Here is a 21,532-nt window from a genome sequence, read left to right on the forward strand (position 1 = left end):
CCCCTCTTCAACGGAGACCCGCGAGCCATGGGGAGTGCTCGCAGCCAATCCACGGCCCTCGATCCGAAGCAGCTCGACACGGTGTTTGCTCCCCTTCCCCCGATGCAGTGCATTCCCCGATCCGACACCGCCCTCAACTCCCGCAGGGCCACCCGGACGACGGAGAAGAAGGCGTAAGTTTCGTGAACACTAACGATGCTGCATAGAGCTCGTCTGGCTTTCTGTTGATGATCCATGCACTTTTCCAAAATCCGAATTCATAAAAAGAGAGAGTGTATGACTTGAACCTCTAACCTACTTTCCTCATGACATGTTCACTACAATGACATGAATAGTTCCCGGTTCATCTTCCACTCTCACAATAGACCACCTCTGTTGCCCTTAAAATCCCCGCTGTGACTCCCAACTAGGTTGATATAATGGCTTCTCATTTCTGAACTCGAACCTCCATGATTCATCGCGGCCATAGAAGAGGCTCTTCCAGGTTAATCGCACAGGATCTCTTTGGCGTCAATATTTCGATGAATCCACGTGCACTACCTCGCTGCGCGAATAAAAGGTGGGGAGCATGCAGCATTGGGACTTCCCGGGAGGTCACCCCATCCCAGTGCTACTCTAGCCCAAGCACGCTTAACTGTGGAGTTTTGATGGGATCCAAAGCATTAACGCTAGTATGATCGCACCCGCAAGGATCTCGCGCCCTCCCCCTCTTCAACAGGCACCGCGCAGGAAAAGGTGGAGGGTGCAACACTAGGAATTCCTAGGAGGTCATCCATCCCGGTGCTACCCTAGCCCAAGTGCACTTAACTGCCAATGGGATCCAGTGCGTTTAATAGTAGTATGATCACGCCCCCTCCCCCTGAGATTCAATAGGGACCGCACAAGAAAAGGGGGGTGGGTGCAACACCAAGACTTCCCGGGAGGTCACCCATCCCAGTGCTACTCTAGCCCAAGTGTGCTTCACTGCGGAGTTCTAATGGGGTCCAGTTCATTAAAGCTGGTATGATCGCACCCACAAGGACTTCGCACTCTCCCCCTCTTCAACGGGCACCGTGCTAGGAAAGGTGGAGGGTGAAGAACTAGGACTTCCTGGGAGGTCACCCATCCCAGTGCTACCCTAGCCCGAGGATGCTACCGCTGATGCGATCCAGTTCATTTAACGTTGGTTGGAGAGGGTGCAACACTAGGACTTCCCGGGAGGTCACCCATCCCAGTACTGCTCTATCCTAAACACGCTTAACTTCGAAGTTCTGATGGGATCCGGTGGGTTAACGCTGGTATGATCGCACCCGCAGGGCCACTGACGACGCTACGTAGAGCTCGTCAGGCTTTCCGTTGATGATCCATGCACTTTTCCAAAATCCGAATTCATAAAAAGAGAGAGCGTATGACTTGAACCTCTAACCTACTTTCCTCATGACGTGTTCGCTGCAATGACGTGAATAGTCCCCGGTTCATCTTCCTCTCTCACAATACGTCACCTTTTGTTGCCCCTAGAATCCCCGTTGTGACTCGCAACTAGGATGTTAAACTGGTATCTCATTTCTGAACTCGAACCTCCGTGATTCATCACGGCCAAAGAAGAGGCTCTTCTGTGTTAATTGCACACGATCTCTTTGGCGTCAACATTTTGATGAATTTGCGTGGACCGCCTCACCGCGCGAAGAAAAGTGGGGAGGGTGCAACACTGGGACTTCCCGGGAGGTCACCCATCCCAGTGCTGCTCTAGCCCAAGCGTGCTTAACTGCGAAGTTTTGATGGGATCTGGTGTATTAACGCTGGTATGATCACGCCCTCCCCCTCTTAAACGAGCATCGCGCAGGAAAAGGGTGAGGTTGCAGCACTAGGACTTCCTGGGAGGTCACCCATCCCGGTGCTACCCTAGCCCAAGCGCGCTTAACTGCAGATGGGATCCGGTGCATTTAATGCTGGTATGATGGCGTGCCCTCCCCTGAGGTTCAACGAGCACCGCACAAGAAAAGGGGGGAGGGTGCAACATTAGGACTTCCCAGGAGGTCACCCATCCTAGTACTGCTCTAGGCAAAGCACAGTTAAATGTGGAGTTCTTATGGGGTCTGGTGCATTAACGCTAGTATGAACACACAAGCAAGGACCTCGCGCCCTCTCCCTCTTCAATGGGTACCGCACCGGGAAAGGGGGAGGGTGTAGAACTAGGACTTCCTGGGAGGTCACCCATCCCAGTGCTACCCTAGCCCGAGCACGGTTAACCGCTGATGGGATCCAATGCATTTAACGCTGGTATGATCACGCCTCCTCCCACTGAGGTTCAACGTGCACCACATGAGAAAAGGGGGGAGAGGGTGCAACACTAGGACTTCCCGGGTGGTCACCCATCCCAGTGCTACTCTAGCCCAAGCGCATTTCACTGTGGAGTTTTGATGGGATCTGGTGCATTAACATTGGTATGATCACACCTACAAGGATCTCGCCCCCTCCCCCTCTTCAACGCAGACCTGCAAGCCACGGGGAGTGCTCGCGGCCCATCCACGGCCCTTGATCCAAAGTGCTCGACACAGTGTTTGCTCCCCTTCCCCCGACGCAGCGCATTCCCCAACCCAACACCGTCCTTGGCCCCCGTAGGGCCACCCGGACGGCAGAGAATAAGGCGGAAGTTCTGCGACCACCGACGACGCTGCATAGAGCTCGCAGCGCTTTCTGTTGATGATCCATGCACTTTTCTGAAATTTGAATTCAGAGAAAGAGAGGGTGTATGACTTGAACCTCTAACCTACTTTCCTCATGACGTGTTCGCTGCAATGACGTGAATACTCCCTAGTTCTTCTTCCACTCTCACAATACGTCACCTCTGTTGCCCCTAGAATCCCTGTTGTGACTCCCAACTAGGTTGATAAGCTGGCATCTCGTTTCTAAACTCGAACCTCCGTGATTCATCACGGCCTGAGAAGAGGCTCTTCCAGGTTAATCACACACAATCTCTTTGGTGTTAACGTTTCGATGAATCTGCGTGGACCGCCTCGCTGCGCGAAGAGGGAGGAAAGGGTGAAACACTCGAACTTCCTGGGAGGTCACCCATCCTAGTACTACTCTAGCCTAAGTGCGCTTAACTACGGAGTTTTGAGGGGATCCAGTGTGTTAACGCTAGTATGATCGCACCCGCAAGCATCTCGCGCCCTCACCTTCTTCAACAAGCAATGCGCAGGAAAACGGTGAGGGTGCAGCACTAGGACTTCCCGGGAGGTCACCCATCCCGGTGCTACCCTACCCCAAGCGTGCTTAACTGCCGATAGGATCCAGTGCGTTTAACGCTAGTATGATCGCGCCCCCTCCCCTTGAGGTCCAACAGGTACCGCACAAGAAAAGGGGGGTCGGTGCAACACTAGGACTTCCCGGGAGGTCACCCATCCCAGTCCTACTCTAGCCCAAGCATGCTTAACTACGCAGTTCTGATGGGGTCTGGTACATTAATGCAGGCATGATCGCACCCTCAAGGACCTCGCAACCTCCCCTTCTTCAACGAGCACCACGCCGAAAAAGGGGCAGGGTGCAAAACTAGGACTTCCTAGGAGGTCACCCATTTGAGTGCTACCCTAACCCAAGCGCTCTAAAACCGCTGATGGGATCCGGTGCATTTAACGCTGGTATGATCACACCCCCCCCCCCCCCCCCCCCCCCCCCCCAATAGGCACCGCACGAGAGAAGGTGGGAGAGGGTGCAACACTTGAACTTCCCAGGAGGTCACCAATCCTAGTACTACTCTAGCCCAATCGCACTTAATTGCGGAGTTATGATGGGATCCGGTGCATTAACACTGGTATGATCGCACCCGCAAGGATCTCGCCCCCTCCCTCTCTTCAACGGAAACCCGCGAGCGACGGGGAGTGCTCGCAGCCCATCCACGGCCCTCGATCCGAAGCAGCTCGACACAGTGTTTGCTCCCCTTCCCTTGGCGCAACGCATTCCCTGAACCAGCACTGCCCTCAACTCCCGTAGGGCCACTTGGACGGTGGAGAAAAAGGCGTAAGTTTTGCGGCCACCGACGATGCTGTGTAGAGCCCGTCTAGCTCTCCGTTGATGATCCATGCACTTTTCCAAAATCTGAATTCATTAAAAGAGAGAGCGTGTGACTTGAACCTATAACGTACTTTCCTCATGACATGTTCACTGCAATGACATGAATAGTCCCCAGTTCGTCTTCCACTCTCACTATACGCCACCTCTGTTGCCTCTAGAATCCCCATTGTGACTCCCAACTAATATGATAAACTGGCGTCTCGTTTTTGAACTTGAAACTTCGTGATTCATCACAGCTAGAGAAGAGGCTCTTCCGGGTTAATCGCACACGATCTCTTTAGTGTTAGCGTTTCGATGAATCTGCATGGACCGCCTCGCTGCGTGAAAAAAAGGGGGGGAGGGTGCAACACTGGGACTTCTCGGGAGGTCACCCATCCCAGTCTTACTCTAACCCAAGCGTGCTTAACTGCGGAGTTCTGATGGGATTCTGTGCGTTAAAGCTGGTATGATCGCACCCGCATGGATCTCGTGCTCTCGCCCTGTTCAACAGGCATCGCGCAAGAAAATGGGGAGGGTGCAGCACTAGGACTCCCCGAGAGGTCACCCATCCTAGTGCTACTCTAGCCCAAGCATGCTTAACTGCCGATGGGATCCGATGCGTTTAACGCTGGTATGATCACGCCCCCTCCCTCTGAGGTTCAACAGGCACCACACGAGAAAAGGGGGGAGGGTGCAACACTAAGACTCCCTAGGAGGTCACCCATCCCATTACTACTCTAGCCCAAGCGTGCTTAACTGCGGAGTTCTGATGGTGTCCGGTGCATTAACACTGGTATGATCACACCCGCAAGGACCTCGCACCCTCCCCTTCTTCAACGGGCACTTCACCGGGAAAGGGAGAGGGTGCAGAACTAGGACTTCTTGAGAGGTCACCCATCCTGGTGCTACCCTAGCTAGAGCACGCTTAACCGCTGAAGGGATCCGATGCATTTAACGCTGGGAAAGGGGGAGGATGCAGAACTAGGACTTCCCAGCAGGTCACCATTACACAAAATATTGTCACCATGACTATTTGCAGTCAGTATGGGTCTATCATCATTCATATTGTCCTCCTAATCAAGTCTCAGACCTCAGCTCTTCATGTCAAGCTTTAAAAATGAGAGAAAGACCTTAAAAATCATTAAAGCTCTGGTTCTGCACTTTCTCTCACTATTGCCTGCGGTCCCGCACCCCCTGTTCATATTACCTGCGGACTTGCCCGCTCTGTCTCTAAAGGAGTGGGTGCGAACCCCTGTGAAAGTAAAAAAGGCGCAAGTTTATTCTAAAAAAATCACTTTGTGTTAATTCTAGATGATTCTAGAAGGAATTTTGACGTGGATGGTTCGCTCTTAGGTGGTTCATGCATCCCAAAAGAGAAGGAGCTAATCTCTTGATGAGAGGAGCTATCCCTTTGAAGGAAGGTGTTATCCCTTTGAAGGTGGACCTAGTAACTTCCCTCCATTGCACTATAAATTAAGGCATTGGGCTGGTTGCTGGAGAGGTTAAAAGCTGAACATTTTTTAGGGTAAATGCTGGTGGAATTGAGACTTCCTAGTTAAGCTTGAGAGGAGAGATCACATACCTTTTGGCTTCATTGGGAAGAGAGTGAAACTTGTCAAAGTAGAGGAGACTTCTTGTTGGACCCTGGGAGGAGCTTGTATAGCATCAAGGCACAGGTTTTAAAGTTCTTCTTTGATTTGAATTAATACAATCAGATTCATTTTTCTCAACAAATTGTCTTATGTCATTTGTTTCATGAATTCCTTGATCATCATGATAAGTATGCTTTATGATATTGGCTTTTCAGGTGCTATTTAATTTGTGTGCTTGTTTGTGTTTGCAGATTCGCTACAAGGGAGCTCATTTGGATCAAAGGAGCGAGGCTTCCAAAAACTTGCATTGGACCCAAGGTAGGCCTAAAACACTTATTTGCCTTTGTTTATAAATTGCATATTTAGAGAAAGATAGAGTTTGATTGGCTTGCTTGTCACTAGATATCGTCAAATACTAGGGAGGTCGATCTTGTCCGCAAGAACGACTCATTTCGTGTGACAAAATGGCGACTCCACTGGGGACTTGATTTCTTGATTTGCTTTACTTTGACTTGAGAAACTGTGTTTTTGTTTCTGTTTTTGGCTTGTTGTGTGTGGAATTGGGTAGATTTAGTAGATCTTGGATTATTTTTTGTTTTTCATACTTTTGGGAGAGGACCGCACCCTCTGCTTGTAACACAGTGCAGACCTGTCCGCACTTTTGCTTTACACACAGAGAGGTACCGCACCTGTGTGGTCTGTGGACTTGCTGACCTTGTCAAAATTTTGGAAAACTTAAGATTTTCTCTTTTAGTCAGCTTAGTTTTTGTTTAGATGTTGTTATCCCCTGCCTAGACCTGCATGTGACTTGTCAGGAACTTTTCTTAGGTTAATTCCATTGGTGTTAGGGTTTTAGGTGAAATTCCTAGAAGTTTTGGTTGCCGGGCTTGATTTTCATTTTGGTCTTGTAGTAGCTCAAAGCTTAGAAGCCTTAGAAGCCTCAAATCGCCTTGGTTTTTACTGGCCTTCTTATGAGTCTGACCATTTGCAAAATATACCTTTCTTGAGGAATCTATCTTGTGTTTTCTCTTTGCAAAACTTCGAAAAGACTTGTTTTAAAAGTTTTGATTTCATTTTTAGAAAAGAAAACAAAAATTGGTTGTTTTTTCACTGATTTGTGATTCTGGACAAATTAGTCCTTAGTTTGCTTATAGCTAAGTAAAACATCCTTGAAAATAAATCTTGTAAGCTTTTACTTCAAATAGTTCTTAGAATTTATAGATCTCAAGATTAAATTTTTCCATAGTTTTAAGTGTTTTATAAAAATAAAATAAAAAATCTCTTTTGGAAAAAGTTGTTTTTGTAGTATTTGAGTGTTCGAAAGAAAAGGGAAATTTTTGTGAACATAACTAGTTGTCTCGTTTTGAGTGCATTGGAAAAGACACAAAAAGCTCTTCTTTTGATTTGTTTGTTAAGGAAAAGATTTGTTTTTACACGCATTTGCATTCTCAACTCTTTCCTAGCTAGAAATTCATTGAAGGGAAAAGATTGCTTATCATCTTAAGTGCATTTTTTTTAGTGATTTCGAGTTGAGTCTTCACACCATAAGTTTCATCTCCGCACCTCTTGACTTAAAGAAAAACCAATAAAAATAACGCTTAAAGTAAAATCTATCTAGTAACTTTTTTTATTTCTAGGGCTCTATTACACCAACATAGCTTAGGCTAGTATCTTGGAGTAGGGAGTAATTAACTCTCCAAGATAGTTGTTACACAGTAATTTGTCACTGTCTCCCTGTCAGTCACCCTACTGTGTCAAGAATTCACAATAATCAAGTTCATGCCTTCTGAACTGGCCCAAAACCCACTTTTCCAAAGTTTTCCTCATCAGCGCGTCTGTTTCTAAAATATCCGCGCTGACTGGCGGCTCTCAGTGTATTCAGTGCGCTGCCAGCGCGGAAGCACATCACTTTTCCGCGCTGGTCGCATTTTATGAGCCAGCGCACCTCTCCTTTGTATTGGGTCGCGCTGACATGACTTTCTCAGTTATTGAGGCGCGACGTCAGCGCGTCAGTCTCCTTATAATCCGCGCTGATCCTGTTTGGGCGAATTTGTTCCAACAGCCAGCCTTCCAGATAACTCCAGGTGTGGTTGTTGGCTTTGTGAGTATCGACTCCCTTCTATGGCATGTCTGTTCGACCCTTTGTAACCATTTCCCTCAAAGATAAGCTCATCCTTCCACCCTTTTAGGAGGCTCCTTCTCCTATATAAACTTCCACCATTACCATGAGCAGCTAGTTTGGAATAGCTTGGATTGTATAGGGCTTATAATGCTCAGATTACTGCTACTATAGGTATTTGGTGTGCTAGGTGTGGAAGTGATTGATAGCTTAGGGAAGGTTGCTTTGTGTTGCTTGTGTGAGAGAGAGTTTCTTGTCTTGGGAGAATCATTTCCAAAGGTGAATGCTTGAGACGCTTGCTGACTGGCCCCTCCTGAGAAGGTTACCGACGTCAGAACATTTGGTTGTACTCTTCTCGGTTTGATTAATAATAGATGACTGCTATTATTGTTCCATTCTCATTTGTACATGCAATGGTTAAATGTGAATTACATCTTTTCTGACCGATGTATAGTTGCTTTTATCAGATTTTACGCTTGTGTTTGTTCCCTCTTCGTGTGTGCAGGTATCTATTCGCGGGGATCGCGGAGGATTGTGACCAGCCAAAGCGAAGGAGTGAAGACAACATCTCTTCGTCAAACAACAGCGCTGGAATCCAAGTAGGTGCTCTTTACCTCTTGTTTAATTGTAATTAGGAACATGCATAGCAGCATTGTTTGATTGTTGCTAGACCCTTGCTGGGCTAGTAGGGATCGCCTCTATTCGTAGAGGGGATTTACCTCTCCAACAATTTGGCGACTCCACTGGGGATTAGCCTTTTTTGTCTCTTGAGTCCACTTTTGTGTCTGAATTTGATTGTTCTCTCTTTTCGAGACTTTGGGATTGCTTCTTTGCTTATAAACTTTCTGGGTGCATCTGGGAAGTACTGTTAAAAGGTCTTTACCTTTGGTTTGGGAAGTTTTTTGCTTTGGCTTCACTTGTTTTACCCTCAGCGCGCTTTAATTCAAAACAGACGCGCTGACGTCGCGTCCCTTCTTTTGTGTTGTCCTTGTCATCGCGCCTGTACCATCAATAGTCGCGCTGACCTCGTTTTCAGAGACAGCGCGCTTTATCCATGTGCTTCCGCGCTGACGTCGCACACTTGCTTCTTTGTCCTCCCTGTCATCGCGTCTGTGTGATTAATAGTCGCGCTGACCTCGTTTTTTCTGAGACAGCACGCTTTATCTGTGTATTTCCGCGCTGACGTCGCAAAGTTGCTACGGGACACCCCCTGTCGGCACCTAGTTGCTGAAGGTCACCCGCGCTGATCCTGTAAAACTTGATTTTGTCCAGATCAGCCTCCTGAACCTGTTGCTGTAGCTTTCCCCTCTTCTCTCCACTTGGTTTGTGACTTGTTTTTCACTATCTGAACTCTGAGCTGCTTGCTTGCGAAGTCTTGTTCCACAGGGTTTCATTTTGCTCATTTTTCGATACCTTCCTCTTTGCTTTCGCTGCTTGGTTTGTGTTTTCGCCATCACTTTCACAGTTGCTGAATTGTGTTGAGTCTCTAATTGACTGGTTGTAACTCTCATCCTTCGGGTGTTTGCTTTTCTCCATTGATTTCGCACTCTAGCCCTAGGGCATCTAGTGGCCGTGTGTGTGTCAAGCCTTCCGTAGGGATCTTGTTTGCTTGTTCGACCGGCCAACTTCAGATTTGTGTTTGCACTTGTTCAGTGATTGTTGAAGTGTTTTGGGTTGTGTTTCCGAGTGATTTTCGCTTCCTCCTTGATTGCAATCCTTGCTTGTCTTGCCGAGCTTAGATCACATAGCTCGTGCACAACTTAGTTTTCCTTTTGACTTGGGAATCTTTGTTGGATGTTTTGGGAACTTTGTGTGCTTTCATTAAGTGATTTGCTTGGTGTTCCGGTTCCTCCAAATTCATTTAGATGCTTTGTGTCATTAAAAAAAAATCAAACTAGTAGCTTTGCTTTTGGAAATTGAAAAGGAAAAGAACATTTCGTTGATTTGCATTTTCAAAAGAAAAAGTTTCCTTTCCTTGCTTTTAGTTGCATTAGGTTGTTGGTTTGCTTGTATTCGTTTTGTTTGATCGAATTTCTTTACCTTCTCATAGCTAGAGTTCATCGAACAAAATGAAATTCTTTGGCATCTAGTTTGCATCTAGGTAATTGTGAGAGAACATACGACAGAGCCTGAAATCGAAACTTAATTTCAAGATCAACTATAAAATGAACCGAATGAATCTAAAAACGCATTGGAACTAAACGCAAACATCTAGAGGTCTAGGGTAGAGACGTGTTCCGGCGTCTTTAAACATAGTCACTGTTGTTTCACATTAGGTTGGGTGATTCCTCCTTCTGTGACTCGATAGTGGTCTAACACGGACTGCGCTCCCACGTACCGTCGCGTATATAGGGAGACCCCACTAGGCTTTTATCCTTTATCCATAGGAAGCCGAGTCTGCCACCTTGTGAACCGTAACGCACCGAACACAACATTCGGGAAGATTGACTGCAGTACGGAAAGTCCCTGGCTCTCATACGATTGCTGAGGTGTATAAGCAGTTTTACGGGTCGCTTGGTGAACCCTATACCTAGAGTCTCCAGAGCAGTCACTTTTGATCCTTTTCGGACTCCCTAAATGAAAAGGTGCCTATGAGCGTCTTGTCACTTCGTGCTCATTAAACATTTGAAGGAGACTGGAGTCATCTTTTCGTCCTTTTCTCGACTCTTGAAACATGAAAAGGTCAGGTTTGGTTCTTGTGTCTTAAAGTTTATTCGGCCACGATAACACCACCTGGTTAGATCTTGTGTGCGTTAGCTTGAGTAGGTTTCATTTTCGTTTCCTATGGCAACTTTTCCGGGGTTCACTAACCCAGGTTCCCCCTCTGGTGGGGATCCAGGACAATTCCCTCCTCTTGGGAATGTTGGTGCTCCGTATATGGCGACGTTGTCCCTCCCAGGGTTAACTGTCGGGTTGCCTGTGTGGTTGTTTTCAACCTCTTTGGTCCCTACCGTATCGGCTGTTAGTTCATTAGTCCCTCCACCTGAACAACACCATGTTGATCCTAAGGTGGACCTCTCCCCTTCGACGCCTACTTCTACATCCTCCTCTTGTGCTTCGCCTGGTGAAATTCCCGATGTAAGTAACCAGGTGGCTAAGAAGAAGAAGAGAAAGACCAAGAAGAAGAAGTCCCCTAAGGGAGAGCCTACACACACAATCCCCCTCTCAAGTCCAACTATCCACTCCAGTACACCTGAAGTTGGGTCACCTTCTGCTCCTCCGCGGAAGGTTAAGTTTCCTTGTCGATTATGCAAGGAGGACCATCTGCTTCGTGATTGTCCTGGCATCCCCAGGGTATTAGAAGTTTGGTCTCACGATCCGGCCCGCCCTTCATCATCCACTGATGCTCATGGCGATGCTACCTCATCAGTTGGGAATGGTAAGGGGAAAGGGAAGCTTCGATTCCCCTGTCGACTTTGCGAAGGTAGTCATTCCCTTCACCTTTGTTCGCTCATGGATAAAGCCTCCGCTGTGTTGGAAAGTCTTGCTGCTCCTCCGAATCCATTTCCCGCTGGTTACCAACGTCTTTCTACAGCTGTAGATCGTGTCCCTGTTGACAAAGAGATTGCTTTAGATTCCTCTCTTGTCCAGGCTCCTCTTCCCGAACCTGGCTGTCCCCAGCCTATTCCAGACCCGCCGTTGGTTGGAAAGAGTGTTGATTCGAGTTCCCCTCCTCTCAAGCACTATGTTTCGGACGAACAAAATTCCCATGTTCTTCTCGTCTCCTCAGATTCTCCTGAGCTTGATAAAGGTTCTCCTGAAACCTCTCCGGAGAATTTAGATTTGGTTCTTTCCGAGCAAGGGGGCAACCATATGGTTCCCCCACCAAGTAGTTCGGTCATCTCCTTTGATTGGAGTCGTTTGACTGCCCCTCCCCTTCCGTCCCATGTGCCTTTCTAGGTCACCGCCTATGCTTGCACTAAGGCACTACCCGGCACTGTGTTAGACGAAGGAGCATCGGTTAGTCTCATGCCCGTTACTACTTGGCGAGCTTTGGGTTCCCCATCGCTTGTACCTGTCGCACCGCATCTCACCACCTTTGACGGAGGAACAAGTCAACCATTAGGGATCCTTCCGCAGTTTCCTATTACTTTGGGAGGCAAGACCATCTATATAGACGTCTCGGTTACCCAAGGTTCTTTAGACTTCAGTCTTCTCCTTGGTCGTGACTATGTGTATGCCATGGGAGCCCTTGTTTCTTCACTTTTCCGTGTGGTTTGCTTTCCACACGATGGAAGAATAGTGACGATCGATCAATTATCGTTCATTCGTCCACAAGCCCCTCCGGCACAATTGTCCTCCCCTCCTGGTTTCCATCCACCTGTTGCATCTGTCTCACCCCAGATCAACTACGTGGCCACCTCCCCCGTGCCTATATCCAGCAATGTCGACATCGTGCATAGTGTCCTAGGGGCATTGGGTCCTGACTTCTGAGATATTGACCTCCCACCGGGAGCGCCACTCTTGGAAACCCCGACTTCCTGTTCATTATGATGAAGTTCGGGTGGAGCATAGTTCACTTTCCTATGTCAAGCTCCCTAAAAAAATGAAATTAGGTCTGGTTGGAGCATAGTTCCTTTCCGGTGTCAAGCTCCTTAAAACATGAAACTAGGCTTGGTCCGAGGATAGTTTTGATCTTATGACGACCTCATTAAAAAACGCAACAAGGGTTATGAGGATAGTTCTTTTACTGTGTCAACCTCATTAAAAAATGAAACAACTCCCCTTTCAGATCGAGTCTTTGATTAAGATCTCGTAAAATACAAGTCGAGTCTTTCATAGATCTCGAGAGTGAACCTTCATTCCATCCACTTTGTTGAATGCAATGAAGCTTGGGGGGCATGTACCTCGATTTGCATTATTACGCTGGGGGCATGCGAACTTATAACAAGCATGGTTTTTCGTTTCAAGCTTGAGTAAACCTGAAACCAAATCCAAGCAAAGTTCCCCACGGTTCAAGCTTGTGTAAAAATGAACCCATACCCGATTTACATCTTGTGATTGCCATTTTTATCCGCTGAATTTTGCTAGATGAGCCTTGGTTGTTTCATTCCATTGCTACCATCTCTTAGGCCGATCATATGCTCTCACTTGGTTGTTTATCCTTTCCTGAGGAACCGCAGCGATGAGTGGTTTTATTAGCCAGCCTCTTAACCATTACATGTTTTGAACAGTTCCACCATTACCGGAACCAGTTGCTACCCTTTATACCACTCGTTCCTCTAGGACGAGTCTTCTTTAAGCTCTTTTCTGACTCGTAAAATGTGAAAAGATTGCCGAGTCCCCCTCTCGACTTGTTAAAAAAATGAGAGGTGGTCGCCTTTAAAGCTCTTTTTTCGACCGTTTAAACTCAAAAAGATTGCCGGGTTTTTGTCGTTTCAAACTCGTTATTGGCTCCAAAATGACGTACTTCTGACTGCTTTTCTACTTTTTCGGGTCGAAGTCACTACTTATGAAAATTACTCCTCGATCGTAATGGTCAGGCGGTTCTTTCGAGCATTGTTTTATACTTTTTCGGGCTCGAGAGACACAACTTTACGAAAAAGGACCCCCCTGGAGTTTCCTTTTCCGCTGTCTTTTCAGACTCTCTAAACAAGAAAAGACGCCGAGTTTTTCCTTTGTCAGGCTCGTTAAACACTTGATGACATCGGGCATCGTCGAAATGACACTCTTCAAGCATATGCTATCCCCGTCAAGCTTGTCATCCAAAAATAACCGGGGTACCTGCCAGAAATGGTGGGGAAAATGGAACCGTAATCGTAGTTGCGTCGGCAGTATGTCGCTCTTGAACATGGCACTCTTCTGCTTCGTGTCTGGGTGGGCCCATCTCATCTTGTTTTTCACTGGCCTCCGTGGGTTTGGGTTATCCTATTTGGCCTCTCGTCTGCTCGTTGCCATCATCACCATACCCTTTGCTCATTCGATGTCAAATACTGCCAAATCCGTTATGGTGCCGCCGATATGTTCAAGAGAAGTTGACCTCTGCAATAGTACAACCTCATCTGCTGTCTCACACAAATCAGTTTGTCCTCTGTCTCGTGTCGATGATGTGGGAATCATTATGGCCCACCTTCGATCAAGGTCCCTTCCTGTCGACTTCAGCTCATTATCCAGGAAGCTGACTTAGAGACTCCCTTCAGGTGCCTTAGAGCCTGCATGCCCTAATGGCAGGTTCTTCGTGTTCGACGTGAGGTTTACATCATTGGCCTCCGATCGAATGATTCCGTGGGTGTTCGACACCAGCTCATTGATTCACATGCCGCGGATTGTACCTATAGTACCTTGAGGGCCATTGTCATTATTGGTGGTACCTCTCGCGTCTGTTAACAGTTCTCATCATTGACTGGTAATCAGACGATGTTCATGCATGTTCGACTTCAACTCATGTATTCACATGCTTGAACTTGTACTTTGTTCGGATCGGGATGGAGCGCAAGACCCTGGATCCTTGTCTATTATGGTCCAGGCTGCGATTTTGTGGATGATCATTACATGACTCATTGATGGATGGCTGCGCCCATACCTGAGTCTTCATGGATGGCTGCGACCATACCTTATCATTATTTTGGTCTCTTTAGCTGGATGGCTGCATCCATTCCACAGACCTTTTCGCATGTCTTTTGGATGGCTGCGCCCATGCCTAGACTGCATGTACTTGATTATCAGAGATATTCGGTCCTTCTTGGTGGTGTTCCAGTTCGGCAAAGCGTTGTAAAGCATTTCACCCCTCCCACTCTCTCGGTCTTCATGCTTTAGGGGGCATCTGTTACACAGTAATTTGTCACTGTCTCCCTGTCAGTCACCCTACTGTGTCAAGAATTCACAATAATCAAGTTCATGCCTTCTGAACTGACCCAAAACCCACTTTTCCAAAGTTTTCCTCATCAACGCGTATGTTTCTAAAATATCCGCGCTGACTGGCAGCTCTCAGTGTATTCAGTGCGCTGCCAGCGCGGAAGCACATCACTTTTCCGCGCTGGTCGCATTTTATGAGCCAGCGCACCTCTCCTTTGTATTGGGTCGCGCTGACATGACTTTCTCAGTTATTGAGGCGCGACGTCAGCGCGTCAGTCTCCTTATAATCCGCGCTAATCCTGTTTGGGCGAATTTGTTCCAACAGCCAGCCTTCCAGATAACTCCAGGTGTGGTTGTTGGCTTTGTGAGTATCGACTCCCTTCTATGGCATGTCTGTTCGACCCTTTGTAACCATTTCCCTCAAAGATAAGCTCATCCTTCCACCCTTTTAGGAGGCTCCTTCTCCTATATAAACTTCCACCATTACCATGAGCAGCTAGTTTGGAATAGCTTGGATTGTATAGGGCTTATAATGCTCAGATTGCTGCTACTATAGGTATTTGGTGTGCTAGGTGTGGAAGTGATTGATAGCTTAGGGAAGGTTGCTTTGTGTTGCTTGTGTGAGAGAGAGTTTCTTGTCTTGGGAGAATCATTTCCAAAGGTGAATGCTTGAGACGCTTGCTGACTGGCCCCTCCTGAGAAGGTTACCGACGTCAGAACATTTGGTTGTACTCTTCTCGGTTTGATTAATAATAGATGACTGCTATTATTGTTCCATTCTCATTTGTACATGCAATGGTTAAATGTGAATTACATCTTTTCTGACCGATGTATAGTTGCTTTTATCAGATTTTACGCTTGTGTTTGTTCCCTCTTCGTGTGTGCAGGTATCTATTCGCGGGGATCGCGGAGGATTGTGACCAGCCAAAGCGAAGGAGCGAAGACAGCATCTCTTCGTCAAACAACAGCGCTGGAATCCAAGTAGGTGCTCTTTACCTCTTGTTTAATTGTAATTAGGAACATGCATAGCAGCATTGTTTGATTGTTGCTAGACCCTTGCTGGGCTAGTAGGGATCGCCTCTATCCGTAGAGGGGATTTACCTCTCCAACAATAGTAAAACAAACAAGTGGTTATATCTTGCGGTAGGAGAAAAATCCAATTGTTACATCTATGCTCTGGGAAAGCTCCTCTTAAAGGAGAAGCACGAGATCGTGTCCGAACCAGTGTGGGAATCAATCCTTCCTCATTGGGAACGACGCCAGATATTCACGTATTAAAAACGGTAAACCTCGGATTAACCATTGTCGAGGAGCCTGGGGTCACTTGTTGGTAAACCTTGGATTATGTCAAGGAGCCTTCAAGGGGATTGAGCTTGTCACTCTGCCTTTGCATGCGTATCGGATTGTAGACTGTTCCCCCAGGTATGGCTGTTTCCGTTGGTAATCATAGTGACCATATTCTATAGGATTCTTTCCTAAGGTGATGGTGGAGGGAAGATCCCACTGTACCTGGAGTAGACGTCGGCTAGACTCACTTGGATTTTTTGGGTGGTTCTCTTCACTCGAAACGGTTTAGTGGAGAAACTTGTGCCAGTCTATTCATTAAGCAAGTTGCCGGGGTAACTGTTCCGACCGCCATTTCTGTATTGAAATCTGCGACGTTGGATTTCATCACCAACTAGTGTTTTCAGTACGGAAAGTTACTGTTTGTGTGTGGTTTGATCTCCTAGATTCTCTAGGCATGTGATTCAATTTGTTTGGTTCTTTAGAGGCTTTAGGTGGTTTTCATTGAGATTTTTCTTTGTTTGCATGTGAAGTAGTTAAAATATTCAATTGTCTCTGAATTACCGAGGAAGTCCTGTAAACTTCGGGGCCAACCTCCTGATTTTTCACCAAGCTAGCCTGAAGGGTTACGAGCCCTTGTAACTCCTAGAGACAGTAGAGTTGGGTCACTTGAAGAAGGAGAATCTTCTTTAGTGGTACATCCTGATTATCAAGCTTTAGTAGCAGATTATAATCCACAATCTGTTTCTGTTTCTGAAGTTACTGGTAGTTTTTCATCTACTAGTGATTTAGGTGAGGAACCTGAAATATCTGAACCTGAAACTGAATTTGTTGCTACTCCAACATCGGGATTTACCTCTCCAACTTCTAGTGGTCCTAGTTCACCAAGGGTAGAAAGAATAATTACCCAAAATCTTCCTTTTGGACTTATAGCTATTGAAGAACTTGCTACTCCGGAAGAAGAAGGTATCCCTATCCTTGAAAATCAACCTGTTATAGAACTTAGGGAGCATGAATCAATCTTTTACAGTCCACCTAGGAGTAGTGCTTGGTATCTTTCATTGACCAATTTTTTGGAAAACCTGGGACTAAGTTTTTCACCACCTCGTATTCCTTTTCACCCAACACCTAGAGGTTACTATCCTCCGTTAAATATGTCAAGACAGTCGTCCATGTTTTCTCAATCTCCAGAAACCTTTTTATACGACGGTCCTTCTGTTCCCTTTGGGTATCAGTCACTTACTAGTACTTTTTCGGGAGCATATCCTCAACCTATTGAACAAGGGTTATTAACTGGAAATAATGGAACTAAGCCGTTGAGTGTAGAATATATTCTCATGAAGTCAGGTACTATTCCTAATCCTCAGCCTCAAGGTGGCCAGTTACCGCCTCGGGGGCAGCCTCAAAGCCCTCAATTATCGCCTTGGGGGCAACCTCAAGGTACCCAATTTGCGCCTGGGGGGCAACCTCAAGGACAGTACATACCTACGGGATAGTACGTTCCTCAAGGTCAACCCCAGACTCAATATGTACCTCAAGGTAAACCCCAGTATCAATATGTACCTCAAGGTCAACCCCAGTATCAGTACGTGCCTCAAGGTTATCAACCTCAAGGTCAGTACCCAACCCAAGGTTACCAACCACCTTCCATTCAATCATATGTCCAAGGAGCTGGAAATGTACCTTTGAATTATCAACCCTACCCTCAACCCGGTTATGGTCCTCAATATTCTCAACCTGTTATGGGTCCGTACCCCGGAATGAACTTAGTGTGGGATCCATCTCAAACTCAACAGGTCTTGCAACCGAATGTACAATTGTCATCTCAAACTGGACAACCCTTGGTTTCTGGTTCACCCCAGCAACATGTCTAGTCTACTATTCAAACTTCTGCACCTTCTGTAGTTTCTCAGCCTGGGCCTAGTACACCTCGTACTCCGCCTCAAACGACTGCTGCAACATCTGTTCAATCTTCCCCACCTACTTCTGGAGTATCGACAGCTCCGGTTTCTACTGTTCTTGTATCAACTCCTCAGACATCTTTACCTCAGTCTGGATCCAGAATTCAGACTTCGGTTCAAATGCCTGTAGGACAACCTGGTCCAAGTACGGTTGTCACAAGTCAACCTCAATTTACTTATCAACCGTACCAGGGACAGTACCAATTCGGTCCTGCTGTGCAGTAGCCAGTCTATCAGTATCAACCATACCCTGGGTATACATATCAACAACCTCAACAACCCTAGTATGGTCCGTTAATCCTGGTTTTCCGGGAGGATATAATATCCCAAATGCAATTCCAATTCCTAGTTATCCTGGATATCCTCCTCCTGGGGCTGGTCTCATGACCCAGAGTTGTAGGGACCCTGTTGTGGAGGTAAATCCTCTCTGCGGACAAAGACGATCCCTACTAGCCCAGACCGGGTCTAGCAACAATCACACAATGCTATCACGCAAGTTCCTAATTGCAAATAAAAAGTGGATGGTGAGAACCTACTTGGATTCCAACGCTAATGTTCGTAGAAGAGACATCGCTCTCGTTCATTTGCCTCGGCCGGCCACGATCCCCACGATCTCCGTGATTGGACACTTACACATGCAAAGAACAACACGAATACAAGCGTAAAATCTAGTAGATGCAATTATATATTAGTCAGAAAAGATATAACTCAACATCAATCATAGAACAATGAGAGTGGAACCATAATGATAGTCATCTATCATTGATAAATAACAAAGAAGAATACAACCATAGTTCTGACGTAAAATCCTCCTTTGGCTGGGTTGTCAGCTACACAAGTCTTGCAAAGCTTGTTGGGATGGGAAACAAGCCTCTCTCTCTTTGGGTGACAAGAATCTCCTCACTTAGATTTGGCCTTATGGGTGCAAAGAAGGCTCTTGTAGCTTCAAACTCTTGAACTCCTGGAATTCTCTATCACTATACTAGAACTGGAACTAGCTTACTCAAGGCATAGAGACAAGCTTTTATAGATAGAGAGGAAAGAGATAGGATCAACCACATTATTCATGGGATTGGCTTTATCACTTGAAAACTTCCATAAAAGGTGGCAAACCACTTCCCTTCTATAGAGATTCGAAGCCAAACCATCCTAGCTCAACATAGATTCAGTTGGTGAATGGGTTAAGGAGAACCTTCGGAAGCTTGTTGGTTAAAAACTTTACTCAATTCGGTTGGCGCGAGTGCGACTCTGAGACAGAGCGCCAATGGCGCGCCCTCTTTAGAGGATTTCCCTCATTGGCGCAGGCAGTACACTGTGGACCCGCGCTAATGCAAAAAGAGTTGTTTTCATGGATATTATGCAGGAGATGTCTTCAGGGCATATGAAGCTCATACTTAGAGGAATATGATGCAAGTGGTTTCAGGTCATGTCACTTCTCACAGGTCCCGGAATGAGTCCTCCAGTGTGCGGGAGAGGGGTAACAGGGACGGTGACAAATGGTGACAAATTGCTGTGTAACAGATGCCCCCTAAAGCATGAGGCCCGAGAGAGAGAGGGGTGAAATGCTTTACAAGACCATGTGTAACTAAAAACACTACCACCGAAGAACCTGCGTAAAGGAGTACAACTGATATCTCAAGTACATGATATATGTGGTATGGGCGCAGCCATCCATAACAGAGCACACAAGAATCTAGATCCAAGGTATGGGCACAACCATCCAGCGAGGATCGATAAATAGACTCAGGCATGGTCACAACCATCCAGTGAATGAGTCATGTAATAATCATAATAAGCCACAAATCGCAGCCTGGATTCCAATAGACAAAATCCAAGGTCTTGCACTCCATCTCGACCCGAACGGAGTACAAGTCCAAGCATGTGAATACATGGGTTGAAGTCGAACATGCATGAACATCGCCTGATTACCAGTCAAGAGTGAAAACTGTTAACAGACGCGAGAGGTACCACCAATAATGACAATGGTCCTCAATGTACTACAGGTACAATCTACGGCGTGTGAATCAATGAGCTGGCGTCGAACACCCGTAAAATCATTCGATCGGAGGCCAATGATGAAAACCTCTCGTCGAACACGAAGAACCTGCCATTGAGGCATGCAGGCTCCAAGGCATCGGAAGGGAGTCTCTAGATCAGCTTCCTGGATAATGAGCTAGAGTCGACAGGAAGTGACCTTGATCAAAGGTGGGCCATAGTGTTTCCCACATCATCGACACGAGACAGAGGAAGAATGTTGTGGTGAACCAGAATTATGTGAGGTATCAGAGGGAGGTTGTAATTCTGCAGAGGTCAACTTTTCTTGAACATATTGGCGGCACGATAGTGGACTTGGCAGTATTTGACATCAAAGGAGCAGAGGTCATGGTGACAAGGCAATGAGTAGGTGAGAGGTCAAATAGGATCACCCAAACCCACGAAGGCTAGTGTAAAAACAAGATGAGATGTTCCCACCCAGACACGAATGCAGACAAGTGCCATGTTCAAGAGCGACATACTACCGACACGACAATAATTATGGGTCCTTTTTTCCCGCCATTTCTGGCGAGTACCCCAGTTATTTTTAACAAGCTTGACAGGGATAGCATATGCTTGTAGGGCGTCATTATGACAGAATCTGATGTCATTAAGTTTTAACGAGCCTGACAAAGGAAGAACTTAGCGTCTTTTCCTGTTTAGAGAATCTGAAAAGACAACAGAAAAGAAAACTCCAGGGGGATCCTTTTTCGTAAAGTTGTGTCTCTCGAGCCCGAAAAAGTATAAAACAATGCTGGAAAGAACCGCCCGACCATTACAATCGAGGAGTACTTTTCATATGTAGTGACATCGACCTGAAAAAGTAAAAAAGTGATTGATGACACGTCGTTTCGTAACCATTAACGAACCTAAAACAACAAGGGTCCAACGACCTTTTCGTTTTTACACGGTCGAAAAAGAGTTTAAAGACAACCGCCTCTTATTTACGTTTAACGAGTCAAGAGGGATGACTCGGCAATCTTTTCATGTTTAGCGAGTCAGAAAAGAGTTGAAAGATGACTCCACAGTGACTTTTTCGTGTGTTTACCAAGTCCGAAAAAGTATAAAATACAACTCGTTTCACCATCGAAGTAGCGTAAAAGACCTGTCGCTGCACAAGAAATAAGCGTAAAATCCATTTTCGACCAAAAATATATTAAAATATTCAAAAAACAACTTTTTAACCCTAAGTACAAGTCAAAAAGCTTATAAATATGGTGAAAATGTAAAAAATGGAATTACTTTTACTTTTTACCTCTTGCATAGTAGCAGTGGTCCGTTTGGGGAGCGAACTTTGGACAGTGATTACAGCCAATCTGTGCAACCATTCGAGATTTCGCCAGTTCCAAGGAAGAGGCGCTTCCCTTAGCTCCATTTTCATACCCTTTTTATGCATTTTATTCCCTGATTGAGCCTCTGCAAGGAGGATTTTAAAATTTAGGGCCGCGCCCCATTGGCGTGGGTATCCGGCACGAATCCGCGCCAATGGGGTGATTTGCCCAAAGGTGCCGCGCCAACCGCGTGACCTATTTTTTCCTTTGAATTTTCTCATTATTTTTGAAATTCATCCGGTTTGTAAGCTTACCAGTGTTCTAATAATGATTCATTTATCCTTGTGGGTGCAGGAAACAAGCAAAAATGGTGGTGGAATGGAAAGAACGGGAGCATGATGCCGTAGATGCCTTGGCCATAGAGGATGAGGGATGTATGAATGC

General features: G+C 46.3%; 9 pseudogenes; all 9 read right to left on the bottom strand.

Moving 5' to 3' along the window:
• Positions 1-895: 895 nt before the first annotated feature.
• On the bottom strand, positions 896-1,014 carry LOC149245030 (5S ribosomal RNA; annotated as a pseudogene).
• Positions 1,015-1,172: 158 nt separating this feature from the next.
• LOC149245031 (5S ribosomal RNA) lies at positions 1,173-1,291 on the bottom strand (annotated as a pseudogene).
• A 385-nt stretch (positions 1,292-1,676) lies between these two features.
• On the bottom strand, positions 1,677-1,795 carry LOC149245032 (5S ribosomal RNA; annotated as a pseudogene).
• A 523-nt stretch (positions 1,796-2,318) lies between these two features.
• Positions 2,319-2,437, bottom strand: LOC149245033 (5S ribosomal RNA; annotated as a pseudogene).
• Positions 2,438-3,018: 581 nt separating this feature from the next.
• Positions 3,019-3,137, bottom strand: LOC149245034 (5S ribosomal RNA; annotated as a pseudogene).
• Positions 3,138-3,347: 210 nt separating this feature from the next.
• On the bottom strand, positions 3,348-3,466 carry LOC149245035 (5S ribosomal RNA; annotated as a pseudogene).
• A 222-nt stretch (positions 3,467-3,688) lies between these two features.
• On the bottom strand, positions 3,689-3,807 carry LOC149245036 (5S ribosomal RNA; annotated as a pseudogene).
• A 584-nt stretch (positions 3,808-4,391) lies between these two features.
• Positions 4,392-4,510, bottom strand: LOC149245037 (5S ribosomal RNA; annotated as a pseudogene).
• Positions 4,511-4,720: 210 nt separating this feature from the next.
• Positions 4,721-4,839, bottom strand: LOC149245038 (5S ribosomal RNA; annotated as a pseudogene).
• Between the last annotated feature and the right edge of the window lie 16,693 nt (positions 4,840-21,532).

This window comes from Pinus tabuliformis, chromosome 7 (assembly GCF_031772625.1).
Source record: "Pinus tabuliformis cultivar Carrire ecotype Pingquan chromosome 7, CPIR1, whole genome shotgun sequence".
Classification (NCBI taxonomy): Eukaryota; Viridiplantae; Streptophyta; class Pinopsida; order Pinales; family Pinaceae; genus Pinus; species Pinus tabuliformis.